The sequence below is a fragment of the Balaenoptera ricei genome, chromosome 4, assembly GCF_028023285.1.
Source record: "Balaenoptera ricei isolate mBalRic1 chromosome 4, mBalRic1.hap2, whole genome shotgun sequence".
In the NCBI taxonomy this organism is placed as follows: Eukaryota; Metazoa; Chordata; class Mammalia; order Artiodactyla; family Balaenopteridae; genus Balaenoptera; species Balaenoptera ricei.
Window position 1 is genome coordinate 69,110,466 of NC_082642.1, and position 17,061 is coordinate 69,127,526.

The 17,061-nt window shown below is 36.6% G+C and overlaps 1 protein-coding gene across 5 annotated transcripts in view; it reads left to right on the plus strand.

Annotated features, from left to right (window-relative positions):
* NAALADL2 (N-acetylated alpha-linked acidic dipeptidase like 2) overlaps nt 1-17,061 on the plus strand; it is a 1,495,600-nt gene that overhangs the window by 9,840 nt on the left and 1,468,699 nt on the right. For 3 of the 5 annotated variants that reach the window (XM_059922024.1, XM_059922026.1, XM_059922019.1), the window contains exon 2: nt 5,081-5,122. The exons of 1 other annotated variant lie outside the window; for it this stretch is intronic. The gene's annotated coding sequence lies outside the window, so the exon portion shown is untranslated. Of the gene's footprint in view, nt 1-5,080; nt 5,123-17,061 lie in introns of those variants that run through there. One more of the 5 variants, XM_059922023.1, reaches the window with a different exon arrangement.

Sequence of the window (17,061 nt, forward strand, 5' to 3'; positions counted from 1 at the left end):
CTGCCAATGCAGGGGACATGGGTTCGATCCCTGGTCTGGGAAGATCCCACATGCCGCGGAGCAACTAAGCCCATGCACCACAACTACTGAGCCTGCGCTCTAGAGCCCAAGAGCCACATCAACTGAGCCCGCATGCCACAACTACTGAAGCCCGTGCACCTAAAGCCTGGGCTCTGCAACAAGTGAAGCCACCGCAATGAGAAGCCTGCGCACCGCAACGAAGAGTAGCCCCCGCTCTTCGCAACTACAGAAAGCCTGCACGCAGCAACAAAGACCCAATGCAACCAAAAATAAATAAATTAAAACAAACAAACAAACAAAAAAAAAACCCTTTGTTTTGGAAGGTTAGACATTCGTATACCTGAAGGTAGGAACCATGTGGTCCCATCCATCTCTGTGACTAATCCTTGTATGTGTGCTGGAATTGCCCGGACAAAAAAGAGAAAATGGGGGAGCAGATAGAAAGAGGGATCTTGTTTAAGGTCCTAAGTAGTCAAGCAGACTTGTCTCTTCCTGGGGAACACAGAGTTGGAGAAAAAGAATATTTCAGTATTATCAAAAGTGCTATTAAATGACATTGTGCCATATTTGATTTAACAGGTGTTCATGTCTACAGCTATGTCAGGATCACTCACTTTCTTATTTTGTTTAATCAGATTATATGAGGATAATTATTCTATTACTAGGGCCTGAGAATTCCTTCCTGATAGTTTTCCTCAGAAGTATTTTCAGCAATCGTGATCTGGGATTTTATTCTCATTGTCATATGAACAGTGTAAATGTATTGTTAAATTACAGTTTGCATAGATCTTAGTTTTAACAATTTACAAGATATTTTTAACTTCATTTATTTGAAACTTTGTGATTTTGAATATAAAAAATGGCTATCTTCTGTATGGTTTTCAGCTATACAAGCAATAAAGTATTTTTGGAGTTTTGGAGATACTATTGAAAATTTGTACTGTAATTAGTAATAGCTGCTTGTCCATGAGTCCTTTCCCAGTCTTTTTAGGTTATCTGAATAAAGCAAAGATTTCCTGTTTCTCTTCTCAGTTTTTGCTTTGCTATCTGAATAATCTTCATAGTATTATTACTGTAGTGATAGTTAAGCATTAGGTCCAGATTATTGTCATCTTCATTATGTTCCATATCAATTTTCCAAGGTGAAAACCACATTATATATGTATAACTGTAGATATTGTTTTCATTTGCTTTACTAAATTTGAGTTGGGTGCACAGGAAGGGCAAGGCAGAGAGTGAGCATGCTCATTTTGTCAAATATATTTTATTCTATTCCAGCATTTGAAAATGATGTAATTCCCCCCCAAATCCTTAATTTCACTTAGAATGAAAAAAATCTATTTTAATGGTTATTAAATGTCAAACACTTTTTTTTTTAAATTTATTTTTATATTTTTTTATTTTTTTGGTTGTGTTGGGTCTTCGTTTCTGTGCGAGGGCTTTCTCTAGTTGCGGCAAGCGGGGGCCACTCTTCATCGCGGTGCGCGGGCCTCTCACTATCGTGGCCTCTCGTTGCCGAGCACAGGCTCCAGACGCGCAGGCTCAGTAGTTGTGGCGCGCGGGCCCAGTTGCTCTGCGGCATGTGGGATCTTCCCAGACCAGGGCTCGAACCCGTGTCCTCTGCATTGGCAGGCAGATTCTCAACCACTGCGCCACCAGGGAAGCCCAAACACTTTTAAAGTTAATAAAAAAACGGACATTGTGTATGTACAGAAAGAGAGGGTGGCTTGGTTTTTACTTTTACCAAGATTAGCATGGTATGCTGCCATGTGTCTCTAACTTCTGTATTAACCTCAATTTGGGAATGTGGGTATGGATTCTGCTGGTACTGAGCGTTTAATTTATTGCCAATATTAGAGACAGTGACATTAGTGAGATTCAAGTGACTCATCATCACCAGTTCTTCCCTTGAGTGGAGAAAGTTGCTCTTGACTTCATTGCTGCCTGGTGTATATCTATAAAAGAAGCAACTATTCTCTTACTTGTTCAGTATCAAATGTAAAAATCTAATTGTGTGATTTTTCATATCATTGTTATGAAGAATTCAATTTTAAAGCAATCAGAAAACTACATAATAGAAGCTTGGTGTGTTTGTATTATAATCTAAACATCTTAGTACGTATCCAATTTGAACTCTTCTAAGCATTTTTATGACAAAAACAAAAACAAAAAACCCATCACAGTGTGTTTAGGAAAAAGTAGTTACAAAACTTTTAATGTTTGATAAAAACGGACGTGCCATTATTACTAGTTTCTATCTCTGATTAGAATTGCTCTATTTCTCATGTCTTCTTTTTGGTTTACATGTTTTTGGGGGGGTAGTGAAAAAAAATGTTTACCTATTTTCATAACATGTACATTTTTGTTTCTACATAGTTATTCCTTCACTTTAATATAGACAAAAATAACATTATAACCAATGAAACATTGTTCACTAATGCAGTGTTAAGGATAGTGGAGGGATTAAGGAAGAGTCTTGTCAAGTTTGGTATCTGTTTCAGTAGCTCACTTTTAAGCAGTTAAAAATGTCTTTAGGACATCTATCTGCCTTGTCTTTCTCTTGCACCTCCTCTCCTTGGCCCACTTATATGTATGACCACCTTTCAGAATTTTAATTTCTTTATTTATAAAGTGATACTAATAACACTCTACTATGTAAGGATTTTTGTAAGAATAAATTAAGATGGCATGTGAGGAAACTACATTATCCTACATACATGAGTATATTTGAAGTTAGTCAAGTCTGGGTTTAAATCCCAGTTTTTTACCTTGGTATTCTGTTACTCTGTGATTTTTGACAACTTGTTGGCCTCTGCTTTCTCCTCTCTAAAATGGAAATGATTTTACCTACCTCAGAAGGTTGTTTTGGAGTTAAATTGATAATACTGTAATGTATGTGAAGCACTTAGTACATTTCCTGGCACCTAATACTTAGTAGATGCTATTTCCCTTTTCTTTTCCCCGTTTTCTCATTCTCCCCAGACATGGGGAAGGGGACCTGGAAAAGATCAGATATGGGTTAGGATGAAATCATTTTGTTCTGTGTTCTTTGTCAAGCTGTAAGGGGCTTTTCTTTCCCAAAGGAAAGTTAGTGAGGGGCTTTCTTTGTGGTTGAAAGACCGGGAAGATTTTCCAAGTCACCATCCACCAACAGTTGTTTGATATCTGATCATCGAATACTATCATTCCTCTGCTGAAACATCTCTGGTGGCCCCTCACTGCCTTTGGGATGAAGCTAAACTTCTTAGCCCACTGAACAAAGCCAGTTATAATCTGGCCTCCATTAAAGGCTCCATCCTCATGTCCTGTCCTTTATCCTAAACGTACTTTGTGATAGAAGTAATCCTCCTTCTATGCTCCCATCTTTACACACATGTGGACACTCTGCCTGGAATGCCTTTCTCCCTTCCCTAAATGACAGATGCTCGTATATCCAGCCATATCTCTTTTTGTAAATGTCCCCACCCCTTTCCCCCAGAGCCAGTCACACTCCCTCTACTGTGGTCCTATATTCCTTGTACATACGGCTGCCTTTATTAGCACCATTTTCAATGTATCTTCATCCCCCACCCCTGCCATATTTTATTTGCCACATGGGCAGACACAACATCTTTTATTCTTTGTCTCCTTATCTATCATATATTGCCCAGAGTGTGCTTGTTAAACTTTTTTTTTTTAATTTATTTTTTTGGGCTGTGTTGGGTCTTCGTTGCTGTGAGCAGGCTTTCTCTAGTTGAGGCGAGTGGGGGCCAATCTCCGTTGCAGTGTGCAGGCTTCTCATTGCGGTGGCTTCTCTTGTTGAGCACGGGCTCTAGGCGTGCGGGCTTCTGTAGTTGCAGCATGTGGGCTCAGTAGTTGCAGCTCGCGGATTCTGGAGCACAGGCTCAGTAGTTGTGGCGCACGGGCTTAGTTGCTCCGCGGCATGTGGGATCTTCCCGGACCAGGGCTCGAACCCGTGTCCCCTGCATTGGCAGGCGGATTCTTAACCACTGCGCCACCATGGAAGTCCCCTTATTAAACTTTTTAAATAAATTTGTCTTCATGACAAAAGCTAAGTACCCTATAATGTGCTGTAACATAACAGCCCAAACCAAAGCTGTTCCCAAATTCCTCCCCCACATGCCTTGTGAAGATGTACTTCCCCAAATAGATTATAAACTCATAAGTATCCCTATACTTAGCTTTGCCAGGCACACAAAGGTTGCCTAGGCTCACATCAGGTGTGATTGGGGGTTGAAGATACAGCTTCATCTTACAACTTCACTGCCTTTTGCTGCTTAAGCAAAGCTGGTGCACTGAAAGAAGATAGACTAATAGGAAGTGAGGATTTCCTTACCTGAAACTGTTTGAGAATAACCAATAGGGCCAGGTTTGGCCCCTTTTTGAGATATCGCACGCATTGTGTGTGTTTGTGTGGGGGGAAGGGTGGAGGGGGTGGGTAGGTGTGCTTGGGAGGATATGAATGGGTGGGTGGGTAAGTGGGGCAGGAATGAGGAGGCCGATGACTCCTAGGGTCATACAAGGGAGGTCTGTTTTGAGGTAGTCCCCAAAGACAGTTGATATAAGTAGATAAGGAGAACTTTGTGAGTAAAGAAGCAGGAAACCTGAGAGTATAAAAGATGTTCAAGAGTTGTATTAAGCAGGAGGAGCTAAACAGGAATGAGGGAAGGTCAATAACAGAATTGGGGCTGAACTTAATTATAAATGGGTCACATGTAGGTCTCAGGAGTGCCATCTGCTGGGCCCACGTTCACTTCTGGAGACACTTAAAGGCAACAAGTTACTCTGCACGGTAGGGATGGCATGGGGAAAAGTAGAGAAATAGAAAGATTAAATCAGCTTGGCTGTGTTTTTTCGCAAAATAAATATAGGGATATATGGCCTGAAACATGGTTTGGGGACGGATCTAGGAAATCAGGATTTTTTAGTTTTATAGTGATAACAGATAACTGTAGACAATTTGGGCCTAGAATTCAGGTCGTTTCAGTTAAATTCAGTAAACACTGAGAGCTATTCTTTGCTGAGAGAAAAAACGAATACCCTGATTTGCCTTTCACAGAGCTTTTATTGTACTTGGAGGAATGAGAAAAGTCACTAAATGGTAAGATATTGTTTTGTCTTATTATTATTATTTTAATTTACAAAACTGTGTTTTTATCTGAGACTGATTTATATTTTATTACATAGACGAGAGATGATGGTTTGATGCTAACATTATTAGATAGCAGTAGCTTATAACATATATTTAGGATTTGCTTTTTCAAAAGTTTATTTTGCCTACTCCATTTTCAGCTCACTCTATGTCTTCTTCTACTGATATTGAACATGTTGAGTGTGAAAAATGAGGTTGGTAAACTTGAAAAAAGAAGTGTAATATTTTTAGAATGTCACCTTTTTGCTATAACAGTCTTATGTGTACTTCATTAGAAACCACATCACATCCTTTTTGGAAATATATAACTAATTAAAGTAAAACTAATAAATAAGCACAAGTATTGGGATACAAAAATTGATACTGTTTTATGTTTAATTAATTGTATTCTCTAGAGAACGTTATTCCTATTCTTAGAGGTGTAGTTACTTTAAGAGGTCTTCTAGTTTACCCCTTTTCATTTATAAAGAAGTATTAAATGACCTGCTCAGACTCACATAGGTCTGACTCAAATGAGACCAAGCTGGGGCTAGAAGTTGGTGTTCTGGCTTACAATCCAGGTCTTTTCCACTATCCAAATCCACATATCAGTGTTTAAAAATAAAAACACCAACTTTGTTACAAGTAATGACCTTCCCATTGTTTTATTAAAATGTGCAGAAGCACTTTCAGTGCACTTTTATTCTTTATTTCACATTATTCTAGTGGAGCTACTAAGCGACTCAGGATTGCTCCCTAATTTAGTTAATATTTTCTTCAAGCCTCTCTTATCTTTTAGGGGGCTATGAAGATAGACTAGCAAGCCATTACTCTTCCAGGGCAGAGGAAAACCTGAGGGAATGGGCAAGAGAGTGAGGGGAGAAGGGTTCTAAGGAAGGGATGGTCCAGAAGAGTGGTTCCCAAGGTTTTTAGGAAATTTCCACTGGTCTTTGACAAAATGAGAAAATAAGGATTATGCAGTGAGTTTTTCCACTCTCTTTTATTCTATAATCATATCTGTCCTACTCTTTCTAGTAACATTATTGAGAAAAAGTTGATAACCCTATATCAATTCTCTCATATATATATATATATTTTGTTTTGTTTTGTTCTGCTTTGTTTTTAGCTTTATGGGTCCATGAAGTCCAAAAGGTGTAGGAGATGCTCATCTAGAATCTATAGTGCTGTTTAGGGAGAAGAGCCCAGAGGAGGCCTCTTATAATAGAACCACTGGGTGACATTTGGGACTAGATGCCTGGAATGAAAGAGCTGCTAAGAGACAAGTGTGTTTTAAAGTGGAGGAGATGTCAGATTTGAGGATAGTGGGGAAGTGGGGAAAATGAAGACTGTTTATTTAGTTGGCTTTCTCAGGATTGGTGTTAAATAAGGTTTACATGTGAAGAACGTGCAGCGGGCAGTGACTTGGGAGAATGCTTATTTGGAATTTTTGCTGTCTGCGCTGGATTCATTTGGTACTCTTACCCCAGTTATGGAATACCGAGTGTTTTGCCCTCAAAATGGGAATTTAAATATACCACTCTAAGCTTCAAAGATAGTTTCTTCACTTGGATACAGTCTTTGAAATGGGATTCCACTGAAGCTTTACAGAGTGGTAGTAGAGCACCTAATGACAGTAATCTTGCCTTTTGTTCATGTTTTCAAAACCACCTGCATGTTATATTGTACATGGTCTGTAATTTTGAAGTGATGTGAAAAAATTATTTAATTTTTTGGAAAGTTGCCTTAACATGTTAGTGGGATAATGGCAACATTACCAGGCTTAAAAAATGAAACCCGCTTTCCAGATAATCTGACTTTATAGGAACATAAACGCATGCTGCTAAAGCAAAATGAAAAAACAAGACGAAACCAAAAACAATTCCCCCTCTCCTTCCACCAATAACATCCATAAATAATCCCCCATAATAAGTGGATATGCTAGAGTGCATTGAGTCATAGCATCTGGAATCAAACCTACAGAATAAAGCATACTAAGAACTATTTTTGATTTTTTCTTCTCCATATCATATAAGCCCTAAATGTGCTTTCCTCTTGCATAAGGAAGAGAAATAATTCAAAGATCAGTTTTGTGTTTGGCTGGCTTTTTTGTTCATATGTAAAAGCAGTGTGGGAAAAATGGAAGCGTTTAGCATTTATTTCTATTTGAAAAAGTTTGGATAGAAAGATCCAGGTGACACAGATCATGTATATAAGACTTGTTTACTTATTGTGTTATTTTCTGAGAGCAAAGTACAGGTGAGCCTTGAACAACTTGAGGGTCAGGGGCACATATCCCTCCTCTCGAGCCCGCCTCTGCCCCCCACCAATTGAAATTCCACTTTTAACTTTATAGTTGGCCTTCCATGTCCATGGTACTGTATCTGTGGATTCAGCCAACTGAGTATTGTGTAGTACTGTGGAATGTATTTAGTGAAAATAATCCAGGTATAAGTGGACCCAAGTAGTTCAAACCCATGTTGTTCAAGTGGAGTGTCAACTGTACAACTATTTAAAAATAGAGTATTACTCTGATTTGTTACATTAGTTTCAAATTGACTTTCAGAGAATATTTTCTTTGAAAAATTTTATGTTTATAAACTTTTTTCTAATGATCAAAATAATATAGTCATTGCAGAACATTTAGAAAGCCTAGAAATATATAAAGAAATAGAAAAAAAAAGTCACCTATAATTTACTACCCAGAGATGCCCTGTTAAAATCTCAGCATTTTTTACTTCTGATTTTTTTTCTATTTTATTTTTTCCTTATATTTTTGAGATCTTACCAGATATTTTAACATTCTGCTTTTTCAACATAACATGTATAGAGTATTTTTAAAATATTATTTTAACTTCATAAGTGTAATTATTGATGACTGCATGGTATATCATCTGACTTGGCCATAATAAATCTAACTGTTTCTCTGTTGCTGGACATTCAAGTTGTTTGCATAAATATTCAATCTTTAAATTAATGGAAGTTTGTTTTCTTGAGGCTTTTCTCTTCAATTGAGTTAGCTTATTGAAGAGATTCTTCTTAGGATTAGATTTTCCTTTTCTTCTCCCATCCCCTCAATTACATGCTGGCTAATTCCTGGAATTTTCCCCTCCCTATTCTTTGTAATCTGAAAAACTCCTTGTTCTCTATGACTGGTATGGCAGCTTCAGCTTAGCTGTGATGGATGTATTGTGATTGTAAAAGGTAAGTACATATGGCTCCTTTTGTTAAGTTACCCTGAACCTTAACAGGAGGTCCTTATGCAACTTGAGAGCCATAAATATACTTTAGAAACTGTATGCACAGATGCTAAATAGAATGTAGGGAATGAAATACTACTCGTTCACTATAGTTTTTTCACCAGTTAAGTTTTTTCTAGTATGAAGCATTTTACCTCACTTGTATGCGTAATGAAGTATTTTACGCCAGTATTAATACTGATGGTTGCATGAATTAAGTATTGATTTTTTTACACATAATGTATTTTTTATTGATTTCAAGAGTACAACAACAGTTTGTCAGTATTGTATTATAAACATTCTATTGGTTATATGGGACCTATCTGAGTTTATTATTCTTTTCAATAATATTTTTCATTTTGTAGGAAAAGATGGATAGTGTTGTGGACAAGATTATTGAGCAAAATGCTTGGTCCTTAGATCCCTTGATAAGGCTATGTGGATTTTTCCCTGCTTTAAGATCTTTTTATTCATGTTGGAAAAGTACTACTTTGTGCAAAAGTAGATTGCTATTCAAAATAATATATATTTCTCGGGAAACTTTCTTCAACATCCCTTTTCCTAACCTTATGATAAATTTTATTACACAGGCTTATTTTGAAAATAGATTAATTAAATGTTAAGATTATTTCTGGAAATAGTCACAATATATGATAATAAACTAGTTTACATTTTTATTTAACAAGATGCTTTTTGATAGCATTAGACTTTCTATACCGCAATTCCCTCATGTACTTTGAAGAACTTCTAAGAGGGACTTCCCTGGCAGTCCAGTGGTTAGGACTCCACACTTCCATTTCAGGGCGCATGGGTTTGATCCCTGGTGGGGGGGGAAAAAACTTCTAAGACAATAACTGTGTGTGTGAGTTCTTGTCCTTCTAATATCTATATGTTAAAATTACTTTAAAGAATAAATAGCTTATCTGGCATTATAGTCTATGAATTTTACATCTCATTAAAAGAATAATTTGAAATGGATATAATGAATTGTGTGTTCTATGGTTGTATTCCACTTAGACTATTTTAGGAATTCATCATGTAGCAAGGCACGATTTATTCTTTCTCAGGGTTTTATTGTTAAAGCATCTTTAATTTTTAATATTCTATTCATTTAATACCATTGTTTTACATGGAAGGCATGAGAAAAATATTAGTTTGCCCATAGAAAAACCTTGATTTTTGTTTTTAAATATTTTTTCTTTAAATATTTCCTGTTAAATGTTGTTCCTCACTTCCATAAAGGAATGATTATTAGACCATGTATCCTTGACTTGTGGAAAATTCTTCAGAACTCAACACAAAGACAGCACTATATTTCCAAATGGAAATCAATTCAGAATATATAATCATTTTATTTTCACATATCTACTGAAATCAGAAGGAAAATTTCCTCTCTGTATGATTTTTTGGGCTATTTTAATAATGGAGCAGTTCTTAAACTATTTAACAAATATTTATTGAGGCTACCATGGACTTTTAAAAAATATGTTTTAGGAATAAAAATAGGGAAGTACTATGAAAACCAATGAAAAGTTGCTAAGATGAAATGGAAAAATCTTCAGTAATGTAGAAATCTCTTTAAAATGGCTGGTGCTCTGAAAAATAAAGATAAATCTGGATTCAAAATTGACAAGACTGAGACAGTTTAGAGAATTAAGTCAGTTGTTGGTAGAGAGGTGTCAGTGTATGCATCTTTGAATTAGGAGACAATAGCTCTCACCATGCTCTTGAAGTGAAAGTAAGGAAAGGTGAAGGGACCATTTAGAACAAGTATTAACACACAACAAAGTTAGTTAAAACAAGTCAATTCATATTGCAGAGTTAGAATAGGGAAGGGTCCCACAAAGTTGAGGTTTATTTGTTTTCTTTTTAATTGATTGACTGATAACAGAGGTGCTAGTAGATTCTGGTTTATAAACATGGTAATTCAGTTATCCCATTTGCTTCATTGTCAGTGTTCTGTCATATTAGAAAGCTACTGTGAACAGTCTATATATTTCTGGGCTTTAATTAGCCCTGGGAACATGCAGAGTTTAAAAGTAAAAGTAATTGCTCAGCCTCTGATAACTTGTGCACAGTGAATCACCTTCTTTAGAAGAATGCTACATAAAACTAACAATTGTACAGAAGAGACAATTAGGAAAGTATGGTTTTGTTGCTGGGTCTGCAAGGAGGGATTTGCAGATTTTGTGAGATCCTGCAGAGAGTCAGTGAAATCTGCATTGTAGCACATTATCTCCTGTGGGGAAGAACCTGAAGGGCTGCTTAGAGGTCTCAACTATCTCTGCTCTGTATGCTTTTGTCCTACTATGTAAAAAGCCTTCCATTTGCTGGAAACAGTAACAGTGTTGGAACATTGAGATAAAAGGATAAAAGAATAATGAAAAATTTCAGCTACCTGAGAAGGACCTTTATAGGCAAGCTTGACAGGAAGCCTGGGAATCAAGTTGAAGGGTGATTAGATAAGCGGATATGATTTTGCATACACTCTTATTTTGAGAAATAGCTATCATATTCAAAGGGGAGAAAGCCAATAGGTTGAGTGAAGAATACCTGATATGTAGGTATATCTGAAGTTCTTTTTGTGAGAATTCTAAAAACTAAATTTAATGCTATACACTAATGATTAATTATCTTCCAATTTTTTTCTTTTTGTTGTCAGATTTTAAAATTTACTCCCTCAGGTGCCTTTTTAAAAAGAAGCAGAAGTGGCTGAAGAATGCAAAGTTGAGACAGAAATAAATTTAAAAGTAATCACTAGAGGTTAGAAGGCATATTTGGAAATTAGGATGCTGATATATGTATTGGTGGGAAAAAATAAGGAAGTCCAGAAAACCTCATATTTCTGAGCTATAATATTTCTTGGTTTTAACCTTTATTATTTTCTTGATTTAGATCTTATTGTTTTTAGTTGTAGGCTTATTCCACAAACTAATGTTCAAGTTTTTAAAAAGTGTTTTATATTTAAAGAAATAATATTTATGAGACTGTAGTATCTTATTCTAACCTATATCTGTAACAATTTTTAGTTTAAAGTTACATAATAACAGTTTCATAGTACAAAACTTCATATGTTAAACTCTAAAATGATCATTTTAAAGTTGGTTGTTAGTTTCATTTCTTTTTTTGTATAATTTTGCCTTAGTTTCTTATATTGTAATTTCTGGCACTTTTTTGGGGGGGAGGGTTGTCATCAGTGAGCCATTTACATTGTCTTAAATAAGATAGAAGCTTATTTCTCCTTCACATAACAATGGTAGGATAGTTTGTAAGCTTCAAACAGTTTTTTAAAATGAATAAAATTGTTACAGTTATGTTTTCACTTGACAGAATTTGTCTAATATAACAGCTAGTCACTCCAGAATTTTAATGCATTAAAGTGAGTTAAAACAAAATGTTTGATTTTGACAAATTCCAAGTGAATGTTAAGTTAGATTAATTATAGATTATTTTTCATTAGATTAAATATTTGTCATTTTTAGGTAGATAACACTTTAAGATATGCTATTATATGATTCACTTTTCAGGTGAAAATGTTAAATGAAATATCAAGGTGTTTTCCAGTATTTTCCTTCCTGTAATAATTAGAATAAATTCACGTAGAATAGAAAGGAATAAGTTAGTACATGCTGTTATTTTTAAGCGTTTTACAGTCTTTATTGAACAGATGGTTTATATATAAAGGCCTAACAAAGTTCAATATCTTACTTCTGGAACAATGCTTTAATGATTAAAAGGCATTAATAATTTTAAAGTATATGTAATGTGAATTTTCATTACATTTCAAAATAATTTTTTTTGTCTTGAAACTCATTTTTAAACACAATGAAACTTTTTATTGAAGGATCATTGTATTAAAGAGATTGAGTGTGTATGTATAATTCTCTGTGTGTTTTGTTTTTTTGTTTTTTTTAAATTTATTTCTTTTTTTTTGGCTGTGTTGGGTCTTCGTTTCTGTGCGAGGGCTTTCTCTAGTTGCGGCAAGCGGGGGCCACTCTTCATCGCGGTGCGCGGGCCTCTCACTATCGCGGCCTCTCTTGTTGAGGAGCACAGGCTCCAGACGCGCAGGCTCAGTAGTTGTGGCTCACGGGCCTAATTGCTCCGCGGCACGTGGGATCTTCCCGGACCAGGGCTCAAACCCGTGTCCCCTGCATTGGCAGGCAGATTCTCAACCGCTGCGCCACCAGGGAAGCCCTCTCTGTGTGTTTTTAAAAAAATAATTGTTCAAAAAATTGATAATAAAGTAATTTTGACACAATTGAACTGAAGAATGTTTATCTTTATATATCAACACAATTAGTGCTATTTGCTAGTGATATTTTCCCAAATAGGAACTGTGTTTTATTCACCTTTGTATCCCCAAATCCAGCACAAGTGTCTGTCTAGTACATATTCAATAATGTTTACTGGGTGAGTTTCAGTATCTTTTCTGCTAAATTCTTATTTGTCATTATTTAATCAAGCTAAGATACCATATTTGTTTTATAATTCACTGAAAGTTTAAATGTATTTAAATGTTTCCAAATACAGTTGTTAATTATATTTGAATTACTGTGATTTTCTGCTTGTGAGAAGTAATTATTTGAATATAAAACAAGGTGTCTGAACTACAGTGTATTTTTCTTTCTAATGCTTTTGCAATAACATCAATTTTCTGAGCACAGAAAATATGTTTCTGATGTCATTCTTCTATTTTGGTCAGTTTTTTATTTTCTTTCTGTTTATTAATGTTTACTTATTTTTATTTCTTAGTTGTAGTCTTATATCCTGATGCCTAAACCTACACACACCTTTTTTCTTTTATTTGTACTTAAAAAAGTTTTTACCTTTTCTTAATACCTCCCTTGGCCAATCTTTGTGTATGTGCATATGTTTGTGTATATCTGTTTGTGTGTGTATTTGAGAGACAAAGTTACTGTAACAAAGATATCCATTGGATTAAAAAGATAGAAGCTTATTTCTCCTTGACATAGCAATAGTAGGGTAGTCAAGGTTGTCAAAGTGGTTAGTTTCACAAGGTTACCAGTCCTAAGTTTGTTACATTTTGTTACTTTGTAGTCTAGGAGGAAGTTGTCCTTCTCTGCAAAGTTAGATCTGGGTCACTACCATTTCTGCATTCTAGTTTGAGAAATAGGAGAAAGTGTAAGTAGAAGGCAAACAATTTCCTTTTAAGAAAGTGCCTGAAAGTTTTTACATTCCATTGGTTGGAACTTTGCCACATGGCTACACATGGCTGCAAGGAAGGCTGGGAAGTATAGTCTCTGTATGCTTGGCTACTTAGCTAAAACTCTGTTACTATGAAGCAAGGGAAAATGGATTTAGGTGACCACTGCTAGTTGCCCATTGCATTTAACTTGTATCATGCTGGCTGGTAATTGTATTTCATTTGTGCTATTAAGGAAAGGATCAAGGGAAGGATACAGTATTCCTATTTTTTTGGAATGTGTCTACTGTGACCAAGCAGCATGGTGTGTCAAGCATAATTAGTAGGACTCCCAATGAGAAAATCCTAGGAAGCAGTAGTTGTGTTTAAAGCCATATGACCCCATGTAAGGACTGTCCCTTCAGGACCAACCTTAACAGATTTTGGGTTTGAGGGGTTTTATTAAGGGAGATTGGGTTTCACACACAGGATATCTGGGTGTCCATTGTTAAATACACTTCTTTAGGTTACTGTTTTTGTGATAATTTGCTTCACTTCTTCATAGCACTTTGGTGAAGTCTTAATTCCCAGTGCTGCTTTTAGTATACTGTTCACTGAACTCTCTTAGCTTAATAAATGTTGGACCTATTAGAACTTTTTTTTTTAATTAATTAATTTATTTATATTTATTTTTGGCTGTGTTGGGTCTTCGTTTCTGTGTGAGGGCTTTCTCCAGTTGTGGCGAGCGAGGGCCACTCTTCATCGTGGTGCGTGGGCCTCTCACCGTCGCGGCCTCTGTACTTGCGGAGCACAGGCTCCAGACGCGCAGGCTCAGTAGTTGTGGCTCACGGCCTTAGTTGCTCCATGGCATGTGGGATCTTCCCAGACCAGGGCTCGAACCCGTGTCCCCTGCATTGGCAGGCAGATTCAAAACCACTGCGCCACCAGGGAAGCCCTAGAACGTTTTTTTTGGAATTTTATTTTATTTACTTTTTTTATACAGCAGGTTCTTATTAGTAATCCATTTTATACATATTACTGTATACATGTCAATCCCAATCTCCCAATTGATCACACCACCACCCCCACCCCCCTGCCACTTTCCCCCCTTGGTATCCATACATTTGTTCTCTACATGTGTGTCTCAATTTCTGCCCTGCAAACCGGTTCATCTGTACCATTTTTCTAGGTTCCACATATATACGTTAATATACGATATTTGTTTTTCTCTTTCTGACTTAATTCACTCTGTATGACAGTCTCTAGATCCATCCACGTCTCTACAAATGACCCAATTTTGTTCCTTTTTATGGCTGAGTAATATTCTATTGCATATATGTACCACTTCTTCTTTATCCATTCATCTGTCGATGGGCATTTAGGTTGATTCCATGAGCTGGCTATTGTAAATAGTGCTGCAATAAACATTGGGGTGCATGTGTCTTTTTGAATTATGGTTTTCTCTGGGTATAGGCCCAGTAGTGGGATTGCTGGGTCATATGGTAATTCTACTTTTAGTTTTTTAAGGGACCTCCATACTGTTCTCCATAGTTGCTGTATCAGTTTACATTCCCACCAACAGTGCAAAAGTGTTCCCTTTTCTCCATAGCCTCTCCAGCATTTGTTGTTTGTAGATTTTCTGATGATGCCCATTCTAACTGGTGTGAGGTGATACCTCATTGTAGTTTTGATTTGCATTTCTCTAATAATTAGTGATGTTGAGCATCTTTTCATGTGCCTCTTGGCCATCTGTATGTCTTCTTTGGAGAAATGTCTATTTAGGTCTTCCACCCATTTTTGGATTGGGTTGTTTGTTTTTTTAATACTGAGCTGTATGAGCTGTTTATATATTTTGGAGATTAATCCTTTGTCCGTTGATTCGTTTGCAAATGTTTTCTCCTATTCTGAGGCTTGTCTTTTCGTCTTGTTTGTAGTTTCCTTTGCTGTGCAAAAGGTTTTAAGTTTCATTAGGTCCCATTTGTTTATTTTTGTTTTTATTTCCATTATTGTAGGAGGTGGGCCAAAAAAGATCTTGCTGTGATTCATGTCAGAGTGTTCTTCCTATGTTTTCCTCTAAGAGTTTGATAGTGTCCAGTCTTACATTTAGGTCTCTAATCCATTTTGAGTTTATTTTTGTGTATGGTGTTAGGGAGTGTTCTAATTTCATTCTTTTACATGTGGCTGTCCAGTTTTCCCAGCACCACTTATTGAAGAGACTGTCTTTTCTCCATTGTATATCGTTGCCTCCTTTGTCATAGATTAGTTGACCATAGGTGCATGGGTTTATCTCTGGGCTTTCTATCCTGTTCCATTGATCTATATTTCTGTTTTTGTGCCAGTACCATATTGTCTTGATTACTGTAGCTTTGTAATATAGTCTGAAGTCCGGGAGCCTGATTCCTCCAGCTCTTTTTTTTTGCCTCAAGACTGCTTTGGCTATTCGGGGTCTTTTGTGTCTCCATACAAATTTTAAGATTTTTTGTTCTAGTTCTGTAGAAAATGCCATTGGTAATTTGATAAGGATTGCATTGAATCTGTAGATTGCTTTGGGTAATATAGTCATTTTCACAATATTGATTCCTCCAATCCAAGAACATGGTATATCTCTCCATCTGTTTTTTTCATCTTTAATTTCTTTCATCAGTGTCTTATAGTTTTCTGCATACAGGTCTTTTGTCTCCCTAGGTAGGTTTGTTCCTAGGTATTTTATTCTTTTTGTTGCAATGGTAAATGGGAGCGTTTCCTTAATTTCACTTTCAGATTTTTCATCATTAGTGTATAGGAATGCCAGAGATTTCTGTGCATTAATTTTGTATCCTGCAACTTTACCAAATTCATTGATTAACTCTAGTAGTTTTCTGGTGGCATCTGTAGGATTCTCTATGTATAGTATCATGTCATCTGCAAACAGTGACAGTTTTACTTCTTCTTTTCCAATTTGTATTCCTTTTATTTCTTTTTCTTCTCTGATTGCCGTGGCTAGGATTTCCAACACTATGTTGAATAATAGTGGTGAGAGTGGACATCCTTGTCTCGTTCCTGATCTTAGAGGAAATGCTTTCAGTTTTTCACCATTGAGAATGATGTTTGCTGTGGGTTTGGCATATATGGCCTTTTTTTTTTTTTTAAATTTATTTATTTATGGCTGTGTTAGGTCTTCATTTCTGTGTGAGGGCTTTCTCTAGTTGTGGCAAGAGGGGGCCACTCCTCATCGTGGTCCGCGGGCCTCTCACTATCGCAGCCCCTCCTGTTGCGGAGCACAGGCTCCAGACGCGCAGGCTCAGTAATTGTGGCTCACGGGTGCAGCTGCTCCATGGCATGTGGGATCTTCCCAGACCAGGGCTCGAACTCGTGTCCCCTGCATTGGCAGGCAGACTCTCAACCACTGCGCCACCAGGGAAGCCCCCATATATGGCCTTTATTATGTTGAGGTAGGTTCCCTCTATGCCCACTTTCTGGAGAGTTTTTATCATAAATGGGTGTTGAATTTTGTCAAAAGCTTTTTCTGCATCTATTGAGATGACATATGG